Source organism: Lepus europaeus, chromosome 2 (assembly GCF_033115175.1).
Source record: "Lepus europaeus isolate LE1 chromosome 2, mLepTim1.pri, whole genome shotgun sequence".
Taxonomy (NCBI): Eukaryota; Metazoa; Chordata; class Mammalia; order Lagomorpha; family Leporidae; genus Lepus; species Lepus europaeus.
The window spans coordinates 81648747-81671417 of record NC_084828.1 but is presented as its reverse complement, the minus strand read 5'-3'; the positions used below and the strand labels follow the sequence as shown (position 1 = coordinate 81671417).

Here is a 22671-nt window from a genome sequence, read left to right as displayed (position 1 = left end):
CACCCAAGTGGGATGCTGGCACTACAGGCAGTGGCTTTACCTGCTATGCCACAGTGCTGGCTTTTTTTTTTAAAAAAGATTTGTTTATTTGTTCATTTGAAAGGCAGAGGCAGAGACAGAGACAGAGAAGGGTCTTCCATCTGTTGGTTCATTCCCCAAATGGCCACAACGGCTGGAACTGAGCTGATCTTAAGTTAGGAGTTTCTTCCAGGTCTCCTACATGGGTGTAGGGACGCAAGCACTTGGGCCATGCTCCGGTGCCTTTGCAGGCCATTAACAGGGACCTAGATCGGAAGTGGAGCAGCCAGGACTTGAACCGGCGCCCATATGGCATGCTGGCGTTGCAGCTGAGGCTTAACCTGCTACGCCACAGCCCACAGTGCCGGTGCCAGCTCCTGGCTCCTGCCATTGCAGCCATCTAGGAATTCAACCTGTGGATGGGAAAATCTCTCTGTGTCTCTCCCTCTCTCTTTGTAACGATGATTTTCAAATAATTAAGTCTTTAAAAAAATGCAACTTGGATAAAGTGTTAAGCTTTAATTTTTGAATGGATATTCATATACCCTTTTCTAGGTTTCCGTTAGTTTTTACAGTGATTTTAGATTATAAAAATCAGATGCATTTTCTGTGTCAATGTACATAAGTAACTCATTGTAGGTGGTGTTTTCATTTCACATTTAATGTTCATTGGTGTTACACTTACTTGAAGGTGTGTGTTTATTTTTTTCTGACTCCTGAACATTGCTAAGAGTAACATTAAATATATTTTAAACTTGGAATGTCCTTTCTGTGGTGTTACGTTGGAATAGACGTTTATTAGAAGCAGAGGATCTGGTTGGCGACCTTGTCTTGCTACTTAGATGTTGTGTAATTTTGAGTACTTTACCTCTTGAACCTCAGTTTCATCATCTGTAGAACTCAAACAGTAGTACCTGCCCAGGTGGTTGTAGGAATTACCTGAAGTGTTCCATGTGAAAGCACTTTGTGAACTCTGAGGTACTTTATCAGAATGTGCTGTGTCGTCTTCGAGGAGGTCCTTTGAAAATTTACGTGTGATCTTGAGCCTTGTGATATGACTAGTTTTATAATTATTTAGAAAATTTATAGTCAGTAAAAATTCATGTAAAAATCAGACATCTTTTGCTTGAGTTTGTTGGCTTACAACTCTTAAGAACTCATTTCTTGGGATTGACATTGTGCTGCAGTGGGTTAAACTACCGCCAGCAATGCAGGCATCCCATATGGGCTGTGGTTTGTGTCCTGACTCCTCCACTTCTGATCCAGCTCCCTGCTAACGGTCTGGGTAAAGCAGTGGGTGGTGACCCAAGGGTCTCCCTTGTGGGAGACCCAGATGAAGGTATTGGCTTTTGCCTGGCCATGGTGGCCATCTGGTTAGTGAACCAGCAGATCGAAGATTGATCTCTCTCTCTCTCTCTCTCTTTCTCTCCCCCCCCCCAATAAATAATCTTTAAAAAAAATTTAAGTAAATTTTGGGAAGGATTACAAAGTTGCTTGATTGTATAGTGTCCTTACCATGATAGGGTTAATTTTTTTGCACGCTCTTCTCAGCAACAGGTGATTTAGATGTAAAGGTTCTATCTCTTTAGTAGTTTGTAGTCTAAGGAGTTTATAAAAATGTTTAGTGTCGTATTTTCTAAATGTGGATGGACAGTTTTCTTGTTTGACAAATGTTAACTGCTTAGTTGGTTTGAAAAGGTCAAGGGCAGGTAAAAATATCCAGTTGGTGGCTTTATTTTACTCATTTTGGTCAACTGTATTTTAAATATCTCATTACTTATTTGTGGGCTTTTCTTTCTCAGCTGAGTACAGTGACTAGATTGATTGCAGTGTTTTAAAGATATTGGCTCAATTTTTGGTGAGCATAGAAATGGTTTAACAAAGATGTGGGTAAGGTAGTTTGGAGCAGTTGGTTTGAATTATTGGACTGCCATTCCTTGTTGGGATAGAATCTAGTTAGGAAAAGTATATATTGTTAGACCATTATTCAGATAAAAGTTTTAGTTCAAAATATACAAAGTGTACCTGTTTATTTTTTAAACTTTTTATTTATTTGACAGGTAGAGTTTACAGAGAGAGAGACAGAGAGAGACAGAGAGAGAGGTCTTCCTTCCATTGGTTCACTCCCCAAATGGCTGCAATGGCCGGAGCTACGCTGATCCAAAGCCAGGTGCTTCCTCCTGGTCTCCCATGCGGGTGCAGGGCCCAAGCAATTGGGCCATCCTCCACTGCCTTCCCGGGCCATAGCAGAGAGCTGGACTGGAAGAGATCAACCAGGACCAGAACCTGGCCCCCATATGGGATGCTGGCGCCGCAGGCGGAGGATTAACCTAGTGCGCCACAACGCCAGTCCCTTTTTAAACTTTTTTTAAAAAGTATTTATTTGAAAAAATTATAGAGAGGGTGAGAGAGAGAGAGAGAGAGAATCTTCCATCTGTTGGTTCCCTCTCCAGATGGCCACATTGGCCAGGGCTGAGCCAAAGCCAGGAGCCAGGAGTTTAATCTGGGTTTCCCACATGGGTAGGAGGAGTCCAAACACTTGGCCATCTTCTGTTGCTTTTCCCTGACTGTTAGCAGGGAACAGGATCAGAAGTGGAGCAGGGGGCCAACACTGTGGCGCAGTGGGTTAACACCCTGGCCTGAAGCGCTGGCGTCCCATATGGGCGCTGGTTCTAGTCCCGGCTGCTCCACTTCGATCCGGCTCTCTACTATGGCCTGGGAAAGCAGTAGAAGATGGCCAAAGTCCCTGGGCCCCTGTACCTGCGTGGGAGACTCGGAAGAAGCTCCTGGCTCCTGGCTTCGGATTGGCGCAGCTCCGGTCGTTGTGGCTAATTGGGGAGTGAACCCTTAGATGGAAGACCTCTCTCTCTCTCTCTTTCTCTCTCTCTCTCTGTAACTCTGACTTTCAAATAAATAAATAAATCTTAAAAAAAAAAAAAAAGTGGAGCAGGCTGGACATGAACTGGTACACCTATATGGGATGCTGGTGTCACAGGCTGTGGCTTTACTTGCCATGCCACAATGCCAGCCTCGTATTCTTAAAACATTTTGTAAAAGATATATGTATTTATTTGAAAGGCAGAGTGAGTAAGATAGAGAAAGAGTGATAGAATCTTCCATTAACTGGTTCATTCCCCAAATGGCTGCAATAGCCAGGACTGGACTGAAGCCAGGAGCCAGGAACTCCATCTGGGTTTCTCATGTGGGTGGCAGGAATTCAGATACTTGGGCCATCATCTGCTGCTTCCCAGGGGAATGGATCAAAAACTGAGTGGTTGTGACTTGAATCAGCATACTGATAGGGCATGCGGGTATCCCAAGCAGTGGCTTACCCTCTGTCCCTACCCCAAAGTATACCTCTTTAGAGAAATCTTAATTACTTTAATTTTCAAAGCAGTTACTGTAAATTTAAAGAATATATATGTTACTATGTGAAAATTCTAACCCTGTTCAGAGAAATCTCTTATGTTCAACACAAAAAAAAGTTTTCCTCTTTTCAGAACATCATTAAGAAAGTATCTAATGCTTTATATTTAAAATATTTATTTTCATTTTATTTGAGAGGCAGACAGAGAGATCTTCAGTCTACTGATTTATTCCCTAAATGCCCACAACAGTCTGAGTGAGTCAGGCTGTGAAGCCAGGGTTGTGTACTCAATTCGGGTCTCCCATGTAGGTAACAGAGACCCAAGTATTTGAGCCTTCATTTGCTTCCTTCCAAGGTGCACATTAGCAGGAAGCTGGATCAGAAATGAGGCGGTTACTCAAACTGAGGCACTCTGATACAAAATGTAGGTGTCCCAAGTGATGTCTTTTTTTTTTTTTTTTTTTAAAAGATTTATCTGTTTTATACAGAGTTACAGAGAGAGATCTTGTCCATCCGCTGGCTGCAGTGGCCAGAACTGGACCAGACTGAAGCCAGGAGTCAGGAGCTTCCTCCAGATTGCCAGTATGGGTGTAGGGGCCCAAGGCCCTGAGCCATCCTCTGCCACCTTCCTAGGCGCATTAGCAGGGAGCCGGATCGGAAGTGGAGCAGCTAAGACATGAACCAGCACCTATATGGGATTCTGGTGCTGCAGGTGGTGGCTTAATCTGCTAAGCCCTAGTGCTGGCCCCTGAGTGTTGTCTTAATGCTTTTTAATGCTGTGCCAAGTATCTTCCTCTAGTGCTTTCTTAAATAAATAAATTAATGTAAATATTTAGAAGTATAATTTGACTAGCATGCAATGCATAAAATGTGATTTAATTAAAAATGCTAAAGGGCTTTAAGCATTTTGGTTTTGAGATTCTTATGTATGTATCCTATCATCTTTAAAAAATGTTTATTTTCATCTACGTGAAGGACAGAGTGACAGGTAGGGGGTGGGGGAAGGAAATAGAGAAAGAGAGATCTTATCTGCTGGCTCACTCCCCAAATATCTGCAGTAGTCAGACCAGGAGCCAGAATTTCATCTGGTCTACCACTTGAGTGGCGAGGTCCCACACACTTTAACCATCATCTGCTGCTGCTTAGGTGCATTAGCAGGAAGCTGGATTGGAAGTGGAGTAGGTAGAATTCAGACAGACACTCTGATAAGTATGGGTGCCCAAAATGGTAACTTAACATAATGTGCCGCAGTGCCTACTCTGCTGTAATTTATCTTTTGATTCTTGGAGCCTTTGTTACCTTTTAAAGGACAGAGACAACATTTTTATTTGACAAATGATCTTGTCAGCAAAAATTATTAAAAATTTGAAAGCCTTTCACATTTCAATAAAAAGATAGCCTTAACTGACCAAGAAGCATGTTCTTTATTAGTGGCTTTTTTTTTTTTAAAGATGTATTTATTTATTTGAATAGCAGAGAGGCAGAGGCAGAGGCAGAGAGAGAGAGAGAGAGAGAGAGAGAGAGAGAGGTTTTCCATCCACTGGTTCATTCTCCAAATGGCTACAAAGACCAGAGCTGGGCCAACCCGAAGGCAGAAGCCAGAAACTTCTGGGTCTCCTGCACGGGTGCAGGGGCCCAAGGAGTTGGGCCATCTTTTACTGCTTTCCCAAGCCATAGCAGAAAGCTGGATTGGAAGTGAAGCAGCTGAGACTGGAACCAGGGTCCATATGGGATGCTGGCACTGCAGGCGTTGGCTTTACCCACTATGCCACAGTGCTGTTCCCATTAGCATTCCTTTTTTTTACTTAAAATTTTTAAAATTTTTATTTTTGACAGGCAGAGTTAGACAGAGAAAAAGGTCTTCCTTCCATTGGTTCACCCCCAAATGGCCGCTGTGGCCGGTGTACTGTGCCAATCCAAAGCCAGGAGCCAGGTGCTTTCTTCTGGTCTCCCATGTGGGCGCAGGGCCCAAGCACCTGGGCCATCCTCCACTTCCTTCCCAGGCCACAGCAGAGAGCTGGACCGGAAGAGGAGCAACTGGGACAGAATCTGGCACCCCAACCGGGACTAGAACCCTGAGTGCCAGGGCCTCAGGTGGAGGATTAGCCAAGTGAGCCTCAGAGCAGGCCCCCATTAGCATTCTTTTAAAACAAAGGCTGGGAATGATGTTGGAAAGAATTAAACTGTCCTTTACAAATTGCTAAGAACTATCTTGGTGCATTTGACACAGTGTTTCATAATGTTTACAGTAGTCTCAGGCTTAGGTTTAGAACTCTCTGTTAAGTCCTTCAAGCCTTTTGATGGAAATTTCCAAGTTAAACGTTGCCAAAACCTGGATAGACTGGTTTTTAAACTAGGTTCTGTCATTTCATTAGGTTCCTGTGTCCTTGGGTGTCTTCTCTATGCCTTGGTTTCATCATCTGTAATTCATAATTGAGAGATAGTGTTAGTTAAGCTTCTGGAGTTTGATTTCCTGGGCTGAAATTTCAGCTTTATTTGATCATGTAAAAATTTTAAGTGCAAATTTTATGGGCAAGTCACTTGGGTCAGATCAGTAATCAGAACAGGCAAAAATTCCTGCCCTGTGGCTCTGATGTTATAGTTGGGGCAGAAAACAGATACTAGATTGTATAATATGTTAAGAAGTGGTAAGTACTACACAAAAGGTATTAATAGGATGAAAATGGGATTGGAGTAGTATGGCCAGGCTGCAGTTTTGTTTTGTTTTGTTTTTATTTTTTTTATTTTTATTTTTATTTTTTTAAGATTTATTTATTTATTTGAAAGGTAGAATTACAAAGAGAGAGAGGGAGAGCTTCTATCTTCTGGTTCACTCCTCAAATAGCCGCAATGACCAGAGCTGGACCCATCTGAAGCCAGGAGCCAGGAGCTTCTTCCAAGTCTCCCACATGGGTGCAGGGGCCCAAGCACTTGGACCATCTTCCACTGGCACATTAGCAGAGAACTGGACTGGAAGTGCAGCATCTGGGACTTTAATCAATGCCCATATGGGATGCTGGCACTGCAGGTGGCAGCTTTACCCACTATGCCACAGTGCCGGCCCCTATTTTATTTTCTTTCTATGTATTTATTTTTAAAGATTTATTTGAAAGGCAGAGTGACACACAGAGAGAGAGAGAGAGAGAGAGAGAGAGAGAGAGAGAGAGATGGAGAGATGGAGAGATGGAGAGATGGAGAGGGAAGGAGAGACAGAGAGCTTCCATCTGCTGGTTTATTCCTCAAATGGCTGCAAATGCAAATGTCGGATCTGGGCCAGGCTGAAGCCAGGAGCCAGGAGCCAGGAACTCCATTCATGTCTCCCATATGGGTGTTAGTGGTCCAAGTACTCGGGCTATCTTCCGTTGCCTTCTGAGGCACATTAGGGTGTTGGATTGGAAACAGACCAGCCAAGAATCAACCTATCACTCTGATATGGGATGTCAGCATTGCAGGCAGCTGCTTAACCCACTGAGCTACAATGTAGCCACTCCCCCACCCCCAGTTTGCAATTTTAAATTGTGTCTGGAAAAATTCTCATTGATAGGATGATAGTTGAGCAAAAACTTGAAGTAGGTAAGTAATTTACTTATGTGGCTCTAGGAGGGGAAGAGTGTTCCAGACAGATGAATAGCCAGTGCAGTAGGCTCTGTGGCTTCCTGGAACATTCTGGAGGTTCTAGAAAGATAAGGAGGAGTGGCGTGAACAAAGATGACCGTATAGAAGATTAAGTCAGAAAGGTGAAGGTTGTGGTGATGGTAGTATGGGATTGGGAATAGAAGACAACAGTGTATGTAGGGCCTTGTAGGAACTAGCTTTTCCACTTCCTGTGTGTTCTTTGATAAATTATATAACCCTTTCATTCTTTCATCTGTAAAAGTGACTACTAATACTATAGGGTGAGTGTCACTTTATCCAAAATGGTTGGGACCAGAGGTATTTTAGATTTTGGGTTTCTTTTGGATTTTGGAATATTTGCATATATGTAATGAGATTCTTGGGGATGGGATCCAAATCTAAAAAACAATCTTTTTATGTTTCATCTATATTATATATATATACTTGAAGGTCATTTTAAAAAAGATTTATTTATTTATTTGAAATACAGAGTTAGAGAGAGATCAATCTTCCATCTGTTGGTTCAGTCCCCAAAGGACTGCAATGGCTGGTAGCCAGGGCCAGTAGCCAGGAACTTCATCTGAGTCTCCCATATGGGTAAGGGCCCAAGCACTTGGGCTGTCCTCTGCTGCATTAGCAGAGAGCTAAATCAGAAGTGGAGCAGCTGGGACTCAAACCTGTGCTCATCTGATTTGCTGGCACTGCAGGCAATGGCTTAACCCACTGTATCACAGTGTCAGCTCCTATAAAGTCATTTTATACAGTATTTGTATGTGTGTATGTGTACCTGCAGTTTGCAACCCATCACATGAGGTCAGGAATGGAATTTTCCACTTTTGTTGTCATGTTGGTACTCCAAAAATTTAGGATTTTGGAGCATTTCAGATTGTGAATTTTTAGATTAAGGATGCTCAGCCTGTACCATTATCATACATTTGTTATTTAGATTGGGTTAAGGCCAGCAAAGTCCTAGGATTCTACTGAGCAAAATCTAAAGCATATATTCATTGCATTCTTAAATGTGGACTCTATGTTAAAAGGTCAGCTTCTTTTTCCTTTTAAAAAGTGGCGACAGAGAACTAATTCTCTCTGCTTTGATTTTTCTATGACAAGTTGCTTTGTCTTCAGTTATAGCACTTACCGCATTGTATTACTATCACAAAAACTTAGTGTATATCTGCTACTATCTTCCTAAATTGTAAGTCCCTTGGGCCAGAGATCATATTATATGAATATCTTAGGAATCTTTAAGATAGTGTATTGTACATCTATATCAGGTGGTCAGAAATGTTGACTGAATTAATGACAAGAATGTTGGCTTAATCAGACCACCTGGTAATAATATTAGAACATTGCCAATAGGGGCCGGCGCCATGGCACACTAGGTTAATCCTCTGCCTGCAGTATCAGCATCCCATATGGGCTCCAGTTCTAGTCCCGGTTGCTTCTCTTCCAGTCCAGCTCTCTGCTGTGGCCTGGGAAAGCAGTAGAAGTAGATGGCCCAAGTGCTTGGGCCCCTGCACCTACATGGGAGACCAGGAAGAAGCTCCTGGCTCCTGGCTTCTGATTGGTGTAGCTCCAGCCGTTGCGGCCATTTGGGGAATGAACCAACAGAAGGAAGACCTTTCTGTCTGTCTGTCTCTCTCTCTCTCTCTCTCACTGTCTGTAACTCTACCTGTCAAATAAATAAAATCTTAAAAAAAAAATTGCTAGTATATCAAAATAACGAAGGATGGTAGCTAGTGGTCCCTGCAAAAGCATTTCAGTTACTTTCTTTCTATGCCATAGTTACTAAAAGTGGTGTTGGTGGGAAATTAATTACTAAATAGGTGTAAAATTTTGTACTATGTAACATGAAACATTGTATTTTCATTATTGTGTTTCTGCTAACATCCACAGTCCTTGGTTGGTTAAAAACAAATACTATCTTGTTTGATAGCATACATATAATAAAGCCTCTTCTTTAATGTGTATTTTTAGGGGTGGACATTGTGACACAGTGGGATGCCTATATTCCATATCATGTAATATCTGGTTTAAGTCCCAGCTACCTACACGTCCAATCCAGCTTCCTGCTGATGCATCTGGGAGGCAGCAGATGATGACCCAAGTGCTTGTGTTCCGGCCACCCATGTGCGAGACCTGGCAATCTTTTCTAAAAAGTATATATTTAGTCTTACATCTGTTTATATCTGTACAAGTGATTCTTTTAAAAAATTTTTGTTTTTCTTTGAGAGACAGAGAGAGAGAGTATACGAGTGAGCAAAAGTGCTCCCATATGTTAGTTCATTCTCCAGATGCTTACAATATCCAGGACTGTGCAGAGACTAAAGCCAGGAACTGGGAACTTAATCCACTTCTCCTACAATGGTGGCAGAAACCCAGTTTCTTGAACCATCACTGCTGCTTTCTGTAGCCTGCCTTAGTGGGAAGCTGGAGGCAGGAGTTGGAGCTGAGAATTGAACCCAGGCACTCTGATGTGGGATGTGGGCCCTCTTAACCACTAGGCTAAAACACCCACTCCCAGCACATTGGTTATTAACTATGGAGTATTTAGCTAGGAACATCCTCCCCCCCCCCTCCAAAGAAACCTTTTATTTAAGGAATACAAATTTCTTAAGTACAACTTTAGGAATATAGTGATTCTTCTCACCACACCTGCCCTCCTACCCACACTCCCACCCTTCCTCCTCCTCCCTATCCCATTCCCAATCCCATTCTCCAGTAAGATTCATTTTCAGTTAACTTTATACACAGAAGACCAACTCTATACTAAGAAAAGATCTCAACAATTTGCACACATACACACAAAACTGAGAACAAAAGTTTTACAGTTAACTCTCATAATACAACTCATTAAAGACATTGGTCCTGCACGGGAAGTTAGTGACTCCTGTTGTTAATTTAACAATGAGCACTCTTATGTATGACATCAGTGACCACCTGAGGCTCTTAACATGAGCTGTCTAGGCTATGGAAGCCTTTTAAATCCACAAACTCCATCACTATTTAGACAAGGCTATAGGGGAAATGGAAGTTCTCTCCTCCCTTCAGAGAAAAGGATATCCTTCTTTAATGGCCCCTTCTTTTTGCTGGGGTCTTATTCACAGAGATCCTTCATGTAGAACTTTTTTTGCCACAGTGTCTTGGCTTTCCATGCCTGAAATGCTCTTATGGGGTTTTCAGCCAGACCAGGATGCCTTAAGGGCTGATTCTGAGGTCAGATTGCTACTTAAAACGATTGTCATTCTATGAGTTGGCTGTGTGGACTGCTAGCAACATCTTTAACCAAAAGATTGCTAAGCAGGAATATTCACTAACTGCTGAATTGGGGAATTGGGGCAAGGAAAGGGGACAATCTTACCTGAGTTGTGGGTGGTTGTCCAGGAGATTTTTTTTTTTTTTATACTTTTTATTCTTGCAGAGTATTACTTTCCAGCTTGGTAGGTTCTCTTCTCATTCTTGGTGGAAATGAGTGGGAGAGGAGAGACAAGAAGAGAGACTTGAAGGAGAAATGAAATTGATAGATACTAGATAATCAATCAGGGATTTCTTGCAAAGAGAAACTATTTGGCAGATGACTTTTGGAAAATTGTGGGTTTTCATGGTAGAGGAAAGATTTTGATGAGAAAGATACTAAAAAATGTTACAGTTATAAATTTAGACTTTGTGTGTGTCTGTGTGTGTGGGGCATGTCTCCTTTTACTTCTTGCTTCACTGTTTCATTGTTATTTTCTTCCCTTTTTAACATACTTGGTTATGTTCTATGATGTATGACAGCCTTAATTTAGTGCTTTCAATAGAGTGATGCTAGAAGGTGAGTATGCTTTTTGTGAAAATGTTTTTAATGGAATATTAATATTTCAAAAACATTTGTCCAGCCTGTAGATATTTCCATGTTATGTGGGGAGATACAATGATGTCTGGATTGTAGAGTAGACATGGCAAATCAACCTTAAAAGATTCTCTATAGAATATTAAAATGTCTAATTTGATGGCATTTCATTTCTTAAATAGAGAGGCTTTGTTCTGTTCAACTTGAATCCTAGAAATTCTGAAAGTTGAATACAGTATTGTATATGGAAATACATAGAGAATATATACTATTCTAGTAAATAACAAATAGCTATGTAGTACAGAGTTTTGTGTTGTTTTACCTGATTTTAATACTTTCTACCACAATAATATAATTTTATAGCTTTTAATATCCTTTTGGTACTGTTTCTTAGATGTTTTATAATAATTTTGCATAACTGAGAGGAATAGCATATTGCACATAATGCTCGTTTGAATGCTTGGCCACTAACTCTGAGACAGGTAGTTACAATCTTAATAGAAGTTAGTTTAAAACAGAATTCTGTTGTTTGTAAGTAGTTTAACAACAAAGCTGCTGACTGGCTAATGACTCAGAGATGCTAACTTGTCAAAAGGACTGTATTGATTAATCCCTTAATACAATTATTTGAACACAACCTTGAATTGATGTGGTTGGTTATTTTCTAGAGATTTTAAATTTCTTTCATTGTTTACATTTATGACTTTCATTGATTTGCAAGGTATTTATTGAACCCTAAAAATGTGTCATGCAATTGCATAAAATGATTTATTATTTCTGAATAAAAATCATATTTGGCCTATTTTTTGTTTTTGATAATTCAGATTTAAGTTTTTATTACCCCATTTCATAAAATACCTGGGAAAACTATCCGTGTTACATGAAGAAAATGATCTGTGTCCAATACCGATACAGTGCCAATGGAGGGGTATTAGTTTTCTGTATTATTCCTGCTAAAAGGCAGAGAATAGCCTGACATTAGAAACAGCAATGGGCTGTTTTAACATTGTTCAATGTTAAATTGTTTTTACCTTGAAAACTTTAAACACTTATATTTTTATTTTTGTATTTTCAAAAACTACCACCTTAATATATTTAGAGCTGAGATAAATGTTCCTGTGGAAGAAATAGTACTATTTGAGTATTAGAAGATGTGAACATATGATTTAAATGAAGCACAGTTGTGTTTCCTTCCTGCTTCAAGATGTTTAAGATGTTCATGGTTACTGTCATGATTTTAAAGAAATTTTATCCTTAACTAGAAGTTAAGTTTGAAAAAGACCAGTGCACATCTGAGTCATTTCTTATCTCTGTGACACCTGGCATTGATGGATCATTACAGTTGGACTGATAGTTGCTGCGAATTTTATTTAAGATAACATCATGGAAAAAATATTGTTTAGATTTAGCTAGCACATTTAGGTACTACTATTTACTATTTACCTGACTTTAAGACTGTCTAATCCTGACGTTTTGCAAAAGATAATCTGTATTTTTATACTTTTGTAGGATAGACGGCCGAATTAGCAGTTTGGAAATTTAGACAAGTGATCTGGCGGGATGGGCATCTGCCTGGCGCATTTAATAGAGGTAATTCAACACTGTTTTAACTGAATGTTTATTTTTCACTTGTGATAGATGCTCATGTCATATTTATAGCTGTTGGGTAGTTTTCTGCATTTATTGGACAGTTCCTTTTATTATGATTATTATTTTTTAAAGATTTATTTATTTATTTGAAAGTCAGAGTTACACATATAGTGAAGGAGAGGGAGAAAGAGAGAAGTCTTTCATCCGCTGGTTCACATCCCAAATGGCCGCAATGGTTGGAGCTGTGCCGATCTGAAGCCAGGAGCCAGGAGGTACAGGGGCCCAGAGATTTGAGCCATCATCTACTGCTTTCCCAGGCCATAAACAGAGAGCTGGATTGGAAGTGGAGCAGCCGAGACTTGAACTGGTGCCCATATGAGATACCAGCACTGCAGACAGCGGCTTTACCTGCTTTACTCACCATGCCACAGCGCCAACCCCTATTATTATTTTTTTAATGTTTATTTTTACCTACTTGAAAGGCAGAGTGACAGAGAGATAGAATGAGAAAGAGAGAGAGAGAGAGATCAATATCAATTGATTGTTCTTCAATCTACTAGTTCACTCCCCAAATGCCTGCAACAGTCAAGGTTGGGCCAGGTGGAAGCCAGGAGCAAGGAACTCCATGGGGTCTCCCGTATGGGTTACGTGGGCCCAGGCACTTGTGCTAGCAAGGAAGGATGCTTTTGCAGAAAGCTGGATTGGAAGCTGAGGTGCTGGAACTTGAAGCTGCTGGTATTCTGATACAGGATGCAGGCGTCCCAAGTGCCCAAGTGGCAGCCTCACTCACCGTGCCATAGTGCCACCCCCCTCCCCCCGCCTTTTCCTTTTATATCCGTCATTTACAGGGTGAATAGTACACGTAAATAGCATGCTTTCACTGTTCGTAGATAAGGACATCTTATACACTGAAAAGAGTGAGCACGAAGTTCATCATCTTCTTTCACTTAACTGGATTGCTTGCAAACATTTCTTTTTTAGACCCAGTTTCCTTGTATTATTAGCAAGACAGGTGAATATCTTCTTGTTGGCCTGTGTTGGTGCATTTATTAAACTTGTGCTTCTTTTTTTGAGATTTTATTTATGTAAGAGGTAGAATTATGGACAGAGACAGGGAGAGACAGAAAGGTCTTCCGTTGACCGGTTCATTCCCTAAACTGCCACAATGGCTGGCGCTGAGCTGATCTGAAGCTGGGAGTCGGGAGTTTCTTCTGGGTCCCCAAAGTGGGTGCAGGGGCCCAAGCTCATGGGCCATCTTCCATTGCTTTCCTGGGCCACAGCAAAGAGCTGAATTGGAAGAGGAGCAGCTGGGACAGGAATCAGCACCCATGTGGGATGTTTGCACCACAGCCGGAGGCTTAGTCTACTGAGCCACAGCACTGGCCCCTAAACCGGTGCTTTTGTCTTTCAGACTACATGAAATAAAATTGAATATTTAACATTTTTCAAGTATTGACATATCTGTCAATGACATATAGTCTCATATCAAGTATTAGTGATCTTACAGATTCTGAAATGAGGGGCCGGCGCCATGGCTCACTTGGTTAATCCTCCGCCTGCAGCTCCGGCATCCCATGTGGGCGCCAGGTTCTAGTCCCGGCTGCTCCTCTTCCAGTCCAGCTCTCTGCTGTGGCCCAGGAAGGCAGTGGAGGATGGCCCAAGTCCTTGGGCCCCTGCACCCTTATGGGAGACTGAGAGGAGGCACCTGGCTTTGGATTGGCGTAGCGCCGGCCATAGCGACCATTTGGGCAGTGAACCAACGGAAGGAAGACCTTTCTCTCTGTCTGTCTCTCACTGTCTAACTCTACCTGTCAACAACAACAACAGAAAGAGACCTCTCCCCTCTTCTCAGCCTCTTTAAAAAAAATAAAAAAAAAATTAACAAATTCTAAAATGAGTTTTAAAATTTGTTTTAAGGATTGAAAAATAATTGCAATTTTCCTGACCATATTTCCGATTTCCTTCTTTTTGCCACATCTTCTGGTGATTGTTATGTTAATGTTTTTAGTCTCTTCCCTGTGTTTTAAGAGGAGTACACATTTAAGCAGTAGAGAGTGCTACCACAACCAAAAAAAGCTCTCCTCCTTTTTTTTTTTTTTTAGATTTATTTATTTATTTGAAAGTGGAGCCAGCACGTGATATCAGGCACTCAGATGTTGGATGCAGATGTCTAAAGTGGCAGGTTAACCATAGGCCAAATGTCTGCTACCCTTTTAATTTATTTAAAATTGTTTTAAGGGACAGCACTGTGACATAGAAGATTAAGCCTATCCCTGCATTGCCAGCATCCAATTTGGGAGCTGGTTTCAGTCCTGGCTGCTCCACATCCAATCCAGCTCTCTGCTAAGAAGCTCTTGGCTTCTGCCTTTGGATCGGCCCACCTCTGGCCTTTGCAGCCAGTTGAGGAGTGAACCAGCTGGTGGAAGATCTTTCTCTGCCTCCACCTCTCCCTCTCTGTAACTCTGTTTTTGAAATAAATAAATAAAAATTCTTAAGAACATGAATTAATATGCATGCTAAAAGTGAGGTTATTGGGGCCGGTGCTGTGGTGCAGCGGGTTAACGCCCTGGTCTGAAGCGCCGGCATCCCATATGGATGCTGGTTCAAGATCCAGCTGTTCCACTTCCAATCCAGCTCTCTGCTATGGCCTGGGAAAGCAGTGGAAGATGGCCCAAGTCCTTGGGCCCCTGCACCCATGTGGAAGACCCAGAAGTAGCTTCTGTTTCCTGGCTTAGTATTGGCACAGCTCTGGCTGTTGAGACCAGTTGGGGAACGAACCATCCGATGGAAGACCTCTCTCTCTCTCTCTCTCTCTTTCTTTCTCTCTGCTTCTGCGTGTAACTCTTTCAAATAAATAAATAAATCTTTAAAAAAAAGTGGGATGGATTATTACTGGACTTGCTGTAAGTAGAAAGACTTCTTTTTGTCTTAGCATCATTTAAAACTGATACAAAAATTGTAGAACCTTTCATACATCAACTGGGCTCCAAGCTTCCTGTGAAGGAGCATTTACAAACTATTCCTGGTAGATAAGAATCTAGTGTTTTGAAGGACTTCCAAGATCAGAAATCTTGTAAAAAGTCTCTTACTGTACTCAGAAATAGTATCAGAAAGTTCTTTTCTTGTGTAGCTTTTGCTCTTTGTATTGGTTTTTATTTTGGATATGCTGTACTGATTCCTAGGATTATTTCCATCTTTGTATCAAAAGGTAACCTTGCTGGTAAGTTCTATATTTCAGTATTTAATATGATTTTATAGCTGTAAATTTCTGTTCTAAATACACATTCTGTGCCACTTGTTCAGTTTTGATGTTTATAAGGTTTACTGTTGTGCTTGTTTTTCTCTTCTTTGATAAATAATTACATAGCAGACATGAATAGTGTTTTTAAGCAGTTCCTTAATCTTTTCTTTTTCTAAGGTTTTAGGTCTGTGAACATCCAAATTTCCCATATCTCTGACTCCAGATGTAGATAATTATCCTTTTTAAGACCAGTTCCTTCAGGTACTGCCTAACACTAGTGTTTTCCTACTTTCAGACATAAGCGCATTGGTCTTTCAGGTGTAGTTTACTGTATTTACGGAGAGCGATCATTTCAGTATTCATACTATCATACTAGCTTTTACGTACCGTATTTGTTTAGCATTTTCCCCCTCTGTAAATAATGTATTCTGTTGTGTGTGTTTTATTGTAGGAATTGGATGGCGTAAGTGATTAGAGTGGAAGTGGTATTGTGGGTTTCTGATGCATATGAAAAGTAGAAACTCAACCATGATTTCTGTTTCAACTCTACAGCATTCCCTTCCTTGAAGTCTTCATTTTTACCATAGACTCAGGTAATTTTAACAGTTTCTCATAATCTTGAACAATTTTTTTCAAATATGAAACTATTCTTTTGGCTGTTAGAACTTCATGTTGAGTTTGTATAACTCTGTATTTTAGTATTTATACCTAGAAGCAACTTTAATTACTTTGCTGAGATTTTTCTTGACAAAATAATTGTGTTTTTTAAAGATTTATTTGTTTGAAATTCAGAGTTAGAAGGAGAGGTGGGGAGAGAGAAAGAGAGATATCTTCCATCTTCTATTCACTCCCCAAGTGGCTGCCACAACTGGGGTTGAGCCAGGCTGAAGCCAGAAGCCAGGAGCTGGAAGATTAATCTCGATCTCTTGCACGAGCGGCAGGGACCTAAACACTTGGGCCATCCTCCGCTCCTTTTCCCAGGCCGCTAGGAGGGAGCAGGATCAGAACTGAAGCAGCTGGGACTTGTACCGGTCTCCGTATGAGATGCTAGCATTGCAGGTTGCAGGCAGCAACTTTACCTGCTGCACTACAACACTGGCCTCTGACAAAATATTTTTTTTTAAAGCTGAATCTTTTTTTTTTTTTTTAAAGATTTATTTTATTTATTTGAAAGAGTTACAGAGAGAGAGAGAGAGAGGTTCTCCACCCCCCTGCCCCCCACAGCCACAATGGCCAGAGCTGAGCTGATCTGAAGCCAGGAGCTGCTTCTGGGTCTCCCTTGTGGGTGCAGGGGCCCAAGCACTTACACCATCTTGTACTGCTTTCCCAGGCCATAGCAGAGAGCTGGATCAGAAGTGGAGCAGCCACAATAGTTTTAAGAGAATGTTGATGAATACTAGTAATTTTAGATTTTAAGTCAGGTTAATACTGAAGAATGTGTATAGTTTATCATGTAACCTGAAGTGAAATTTAAGTAAATTGGCTTCCTGTTTAGTATTTTTTCTTGACAAGGAATTGTATTTTTCTCTCCCATATCTTATTTTTAAAGTATTTATTTATTTATTTGAAAGGCATTGTGTCAGAGAGAAAGAGAAACCTTCCATCTGCTAGTTCACTTCCCAAATGATGGCAATGTCTGCGACTGGTCTGGGTTGAAGCCAGGAGCCTGGGATTCAGTGCAGGTTTCTTGCTTGTTGTGGCACAGTGTCAGCTCCCTCCCTTATTCTTTTTGATTGGTTGGTTGATTGATTGATTTTTTATTTGAAAGGCAGACTTAGAGGAAGAAGAGAGAGCATGTGCACATGATCTTATTATTTTCGGCTAAATTTCTTTCTTTTTTTTTTTTTTATTAAACTTTTATTTAATGAATATAAATTTCCAAAGTACAGCTTATGGATTACAATGGCTTCTCCCCTCCCATAACTTCCCTCCCACCTGCAACCCTCCCCCCTTCCATTCACATCAAGATTCATTTTCAATTCTCTTTATATACAGAAGATCAGTTTAGTATATATTAAGTAAAGATTTCAACAGTTTGCCCCCATATAGCAACACAAAGTGAAAAAATACTGTTGGAGTACTAGTTATAGCATTAAATAACAGTGTACATCACATTAAAGACAGAGATCCTACATGATATATTTTTTAAAAATTAATTAATTTTCTATGCCATTTCCAATTTAACACCAGGGTGGTTTTTTTTTTTTTTCATTTCCAATTATCTTTATATACAGAAGATCGATTCTGTATATAATTAGTAAAGATTTCATCAGTTTGCACCCACACAGAAACACAAAGTGTAAAAATACTGTTTCAGCACTAGTTATAGCATCACTGCACATTAGACAACACATTAAGGACAGATCCCACATGAGATGTAAGTACACAGTGACTCCTGTTGCTGACTTAACAATTTGACACTCTTGTTTATGGCGTCAGTAATCTCCCTAGGCTCTAGTCATGAGTTGCCAAGGCTATGGAAGCCTTTTGAGTTTGCCGACTTCGGTCTTATTCTGACAGGGTCATAGTCAAAGTGGAAGTTCTCTCCTCCCTTCAGAGAAAGGTACCTCCTTCTTTGATGGCCCCGTTCTTTCCATTGGGATCTCACTCGCAGAGATCTTTCATTTAGGTCTTCTTCTTTTTTTTTTCTTTTCCATGGTATCTTGGCTTTCCATGCCTACAATACTCTCATGGGCTCTTCAGCCAGATCCGAATGCCTTAAGGGCTGATTCTGGGGCCAGAGTGTTGTTTAGGACATCTGCCATTCTATGAGTCTGCTGTGTATCCTGCTTCCCATGTTGGATCCTTCTCTCCCTTTTTGATTCTATCAGTTAGTATTAGCAGACACTAGTCTTGTTTGTGTGATCCCTTTGACTCTTAGACCTATCAGTGTGATCAATTGTGAACTGAAATTGATCACTTGGACTAGTGAGATGGCATTGGTACATGCCACCTTGATGGGATTGTTTTGGAATCCCCTGGCACATTTCTAACCTCACCATTTGGGGCAAGTCTGATTGAGCATGTCCCAAATTGTACATCTCCTCCCTCTCTTTTTCCACTCTTATATTTAACAAGGATCACTTTTTTTAAAGTACAACTTTAGGATTATAGTGATTCTTCCCACCACATTCACCCTCCCACCCCTTCCTCCTCCTCCCTCTCCAATTCCCAGTTCGATTCTCCACTAAGATCCATTTTCATACACAGAACACCAACTCTATACAAGAGTTCAACAATTTGCACAGAAAAAACAAAACAAATTGTTTCTCAACAGTCAAGACAAGGGCTGTTCAAAGTCATTGCATCTCAAAGTTAATTTCACTTTTTTTTGAGAAACTTAATTAACTTTAATGAAGCACCCAAGAATGATACTTCTTTTGCAAGCACCTAGGCATAGCTATAACTTACGGAATATAAGAAAGTAAGTCCTTGAGAATAAGTCTTATCATTAATTAAGGAAGCACCTAAAAAAACAAACAATGGTTTTAGAAAATGATTCTTTCCTAGGTAGCCATGTGTCTAGTTAATTTTTATTATTTTGATAACAAGGAAAAAACATTTAGGGAAAATGTTGTCTGTCATGTTAGTGTTTGTGGTTATATATGTTCCATTAAAAGAAAGTGATATTGCTTTAAATCCTGAATACTTTTTCTGTTCCAGGATGAGTCTTGGTTACTGCATAATGCATTTTAAAAGTAAAAGGTGTTTAACATTTGTTCATAGTAAACAAGAACATTTATTTTGAGATGTATCTTTGTACTCTTTTTATTATATAAGACTATGGAAAATTTAGTTCCCTTAATAGAGTCAGCATTTTGATTTTAGTGTTTGAAGTGAGATACATGACTAGATCCAACAAAGTGTAAGTTCTTTTTGTTTTGCTTGAATCTTTTTTTTTTTTTAGATTTTAATATTTATTTATTTATAAGTCAGAATTACAGAGAGAGGGAGAGACAGGGAGAAAGAGAGCAGGCTGAAGCCAGGAGCCTGGAGCTTCATCCAAGTCTCCCACATGGATGCAGGGGCCCAAGGACTTGAGCCATTCTCTGCTGCTTTCCCTGGAGCATTAGTAGGGAGCTGGATTGGAAGCTGAGCAACTGGGACTTAAACCAGTGCCCATATGGGGTGCTGGTGCTGCAGGCTGTGGCTTTACCTACTATGCCACAGTCCCGACCCCTTGGATCTTGTTTTTAAAAATAATTTTATTATGTATTTGAAAGCTAAAGAGATGAGAGAGATCACCCATCTGCAGGTTCACTTTCCAAATGCCTGCAACAGCTAGGATTGGTAAGGTCAAAGCCAGGAGCCTGGGACTCAGTTTGGTCTCCCATCTGGGTTGCAAGGACACAAGTACTTGAGCCACCTTCTGCTACCTCCCAGGGTCTACATTAGTAGGAAATTCAAATGGAGAGCAGAGCTTGGACTCAAACCAAGTTAAAACTGGGGTGGAAAATGGTTATCTCAAGTGGTCACTTAGGCTGTGCTAAACACCCACCCGCTGTGTGGACTCCTCCCCCACATTCCTTTAAGAAAAATGACAACTGTTTCTTAACAGTTTGAGTTACCATAAATAGGATTTTTTTTAAAAAAAATGTTTGTAGCTACCACTGTTTTTTTGTCTTATTGTTTTAGAAGACTTTGTTAAGTATTTGGAATGCTGAATATGCTTAGATCTTGTTTATTTGAAGGGGTCTTGTTAATTTTAGCTTAAATATTTATGAATTGCTTTTATTCAGTTTTAAATTAAGTTTTTAGTTATTTTATAAAGTGGTTAATCTTAAAAATTTTTATAAGTAATTGTGCTAATAGCTATTGAGCTCAATCCTGTTCTCCCATGTGGGTAGCAGGGACCCAAGTACTTGGGCCATCTTCTGCTGCCTTTCCAGGGCATCATCAGAGAGCTGGATTGGAAGTGGAGCAGCCAGGACTCCCTGGTTCCCCTGATGTGGAATGCTGGCATTGCCAGGGCAGCTCAGCCTGCTGTGCCACAATGCCAGCCCCCCAATGTTTATATTTCTGATGCTGATATTTTTAAGATGTAATTTTTTCACTGACTCAAACATAAGTTAGAAATATTGGTCTGGGCCGGTGCTGTGGCGTAGTGAGTTAAGCTGCTGCTTGCAGTGCCGGCATCCCATATGGGCACTGGTTCGAGTCCCAGCTTCTCCACTTCCGATCCAGCTCTCTGCTATGGCCTGAGAAAGCAGTAGAAGATGGCCCAAGTCTTTGGGCCCCTGCACCTGCATGGGAGACCTAGAAGTGCCAGGCTCCTGCTTTCAGATTGGTGCAGCTCCAGCTGTTGCAGCCATCTGGGGAGTGAACCAGCAGATAGAAGACCCCTCTCTTTCTGCCTCTGCCTTTTAAATAAATGAATCACTCTTAAAAAAATTGGTCACTAAATTAATGTAATTGACATCCTGTAATCAACAAGAAGCTGAAAATGCTTTGGTTAGAGGCTGGCACTGTGGCATAGTAACCTGGAAGAAGTCCTGGTTCCTGGCTTCAGATCGATGCAGCTGCGACTATTGCAGCCAATTGGGACGTGAACCAACAGATGGAAGACCCCCCCCCCCCCCCCCCACTCTCTGCCTCTCTTTCTCTCTCTGTGTAACTCTGACTTTCAAATAAATAAATAAATAAATCTTTAAAAAATAAAAAAGAAAATGCTTTGGAAAAGAAGTAATTGTGAGATACAGTGTGTCTGTTTTACCTGTTCTCAGAACAAGTTTCTTTTAGTTCTTCTTCCTCTTCCCCTTCTCCTTCTAGATTTTATTTATTTATTTGAGAGGTAGAGTTACAGAGAGAGGGAGAGACAGAGAGAAAGGTCTTCCATCACTGGTTCACTCCCCAAATGGCCTCGATGGCTGGAGCTGGTCTGATTTGAAGCCAGCAGCCAGGAGCTTCCTCCGGGTCTCCCATATGGGTGGCAGGGGTCCAAGCACTTGAGCCATCCTCTGCTGCTTTCCCAGGCTGTAGAAGGGAGTTGGATTGGAACTGGAGCAGCCAGGCCTCAAACCAGTGCCCACATTGGGTGCCAGCACTGCAGGCAGCAGCTTTACCTGCTAAGGCACAGTGCTGGCTCCTTTACACAGCTCTTTACCAATAGTGGGTGTTCAGCCTATGTTAGTTGTCCTTCCTCTATAGTGTTTCAAAATCTCTGAATTCTGTAATACACAAATGTGTTAATTCCGTTTTAGAATTTTAATGATGATATTTTTCTCGTTAGTTACATGAAATCCCATGGAAAACGTCAGTACGCTTTTTAACTGCCTTGTATGTTTGATGACAAGTGAGCAGTGATGCCCAGATGCCCAGCAGTCCATATGTTGTGTTTCTGCTGACTTGGCCATCTAAGGACAAGCCTGTCAGTCCCCTCAGTGTTAGAAATAATTGTCACAAATGCTTATATTAAATGCCTATGTGTTCAGTTCCTCATTAAAAGCCCTGACTCAAAGTTTATTTACTTGATTTCAACTTACAAATCTATAAAGCTTAGTTTCTGATTATTTGCACATGGTTGGTGAGAAGCATTAAGTCAGAAGGCGACAAGGTGAGTTAACTATCTCTTCTGGAAGACAGGAGAAACTGATGGCTACAATGCTTGTTGTAAGAGTTACCTGAACTGTTAGGTTTAGGATGATTCTGCAATGAGACATTTTCAGTAAGAAAGGATGGAGTGTTTGGGGCGGGTACAAATCAACAGGAAGCATTGTGGACCCCTGAGGGCCCAGACCTTCCCACCTCTCTAGCAGAGGGAGGTGAGGAGAGGAGAATCAATCTTGGAAGGGGGAAAACTCACAGTGAAGACATCTCCTAAAGGGACATTTGGGAGACATTTGCCTGAGCTGGGGCCTGTCCTTCTTCTCTCCTTCCTGAATGTGGGTGAGCCTTCTCTGCTCTAGGTACCCTGAACCTGAACAGAGGAAGGATTGCCAACCCACCTTCAGCTTTAGCCCAAGGATGTCATTGTCCCTTCTTTCTTGTCCTTAATAGTGGTACCTT

General features: G+C 41.0%; 1 protein-coding gene across 5 annotated transcripts in view; it reads left to right on the top strand.

Annotated features, from left to right (window-relative positions):
• ZNF148 (zinc finger protein 148) overlaps positions 1–22671 on the top strand; it is a 166106-nt gene that overhangs the window by 40598 nt on the left and 102837 nt on the right. For 2 of the 5 annotated variants that reach the window (XR_009867791.1, XM_062209170.1), the window contains exons 2-3: positions 12345–12425; positions 16118–16259. The gene's annotated coding sequence lies outside the window, so the exon portion shown is untranslated. Of the gene's footprint in view, positions 1–12344; positions 12426–16115; positions 16260–22671 lie in introns of those variants that run through there. The other 3 variants (XM_062209192.1, XM_062209184.1, XM_062209201.1) reach the window with 3 other exon arrangements.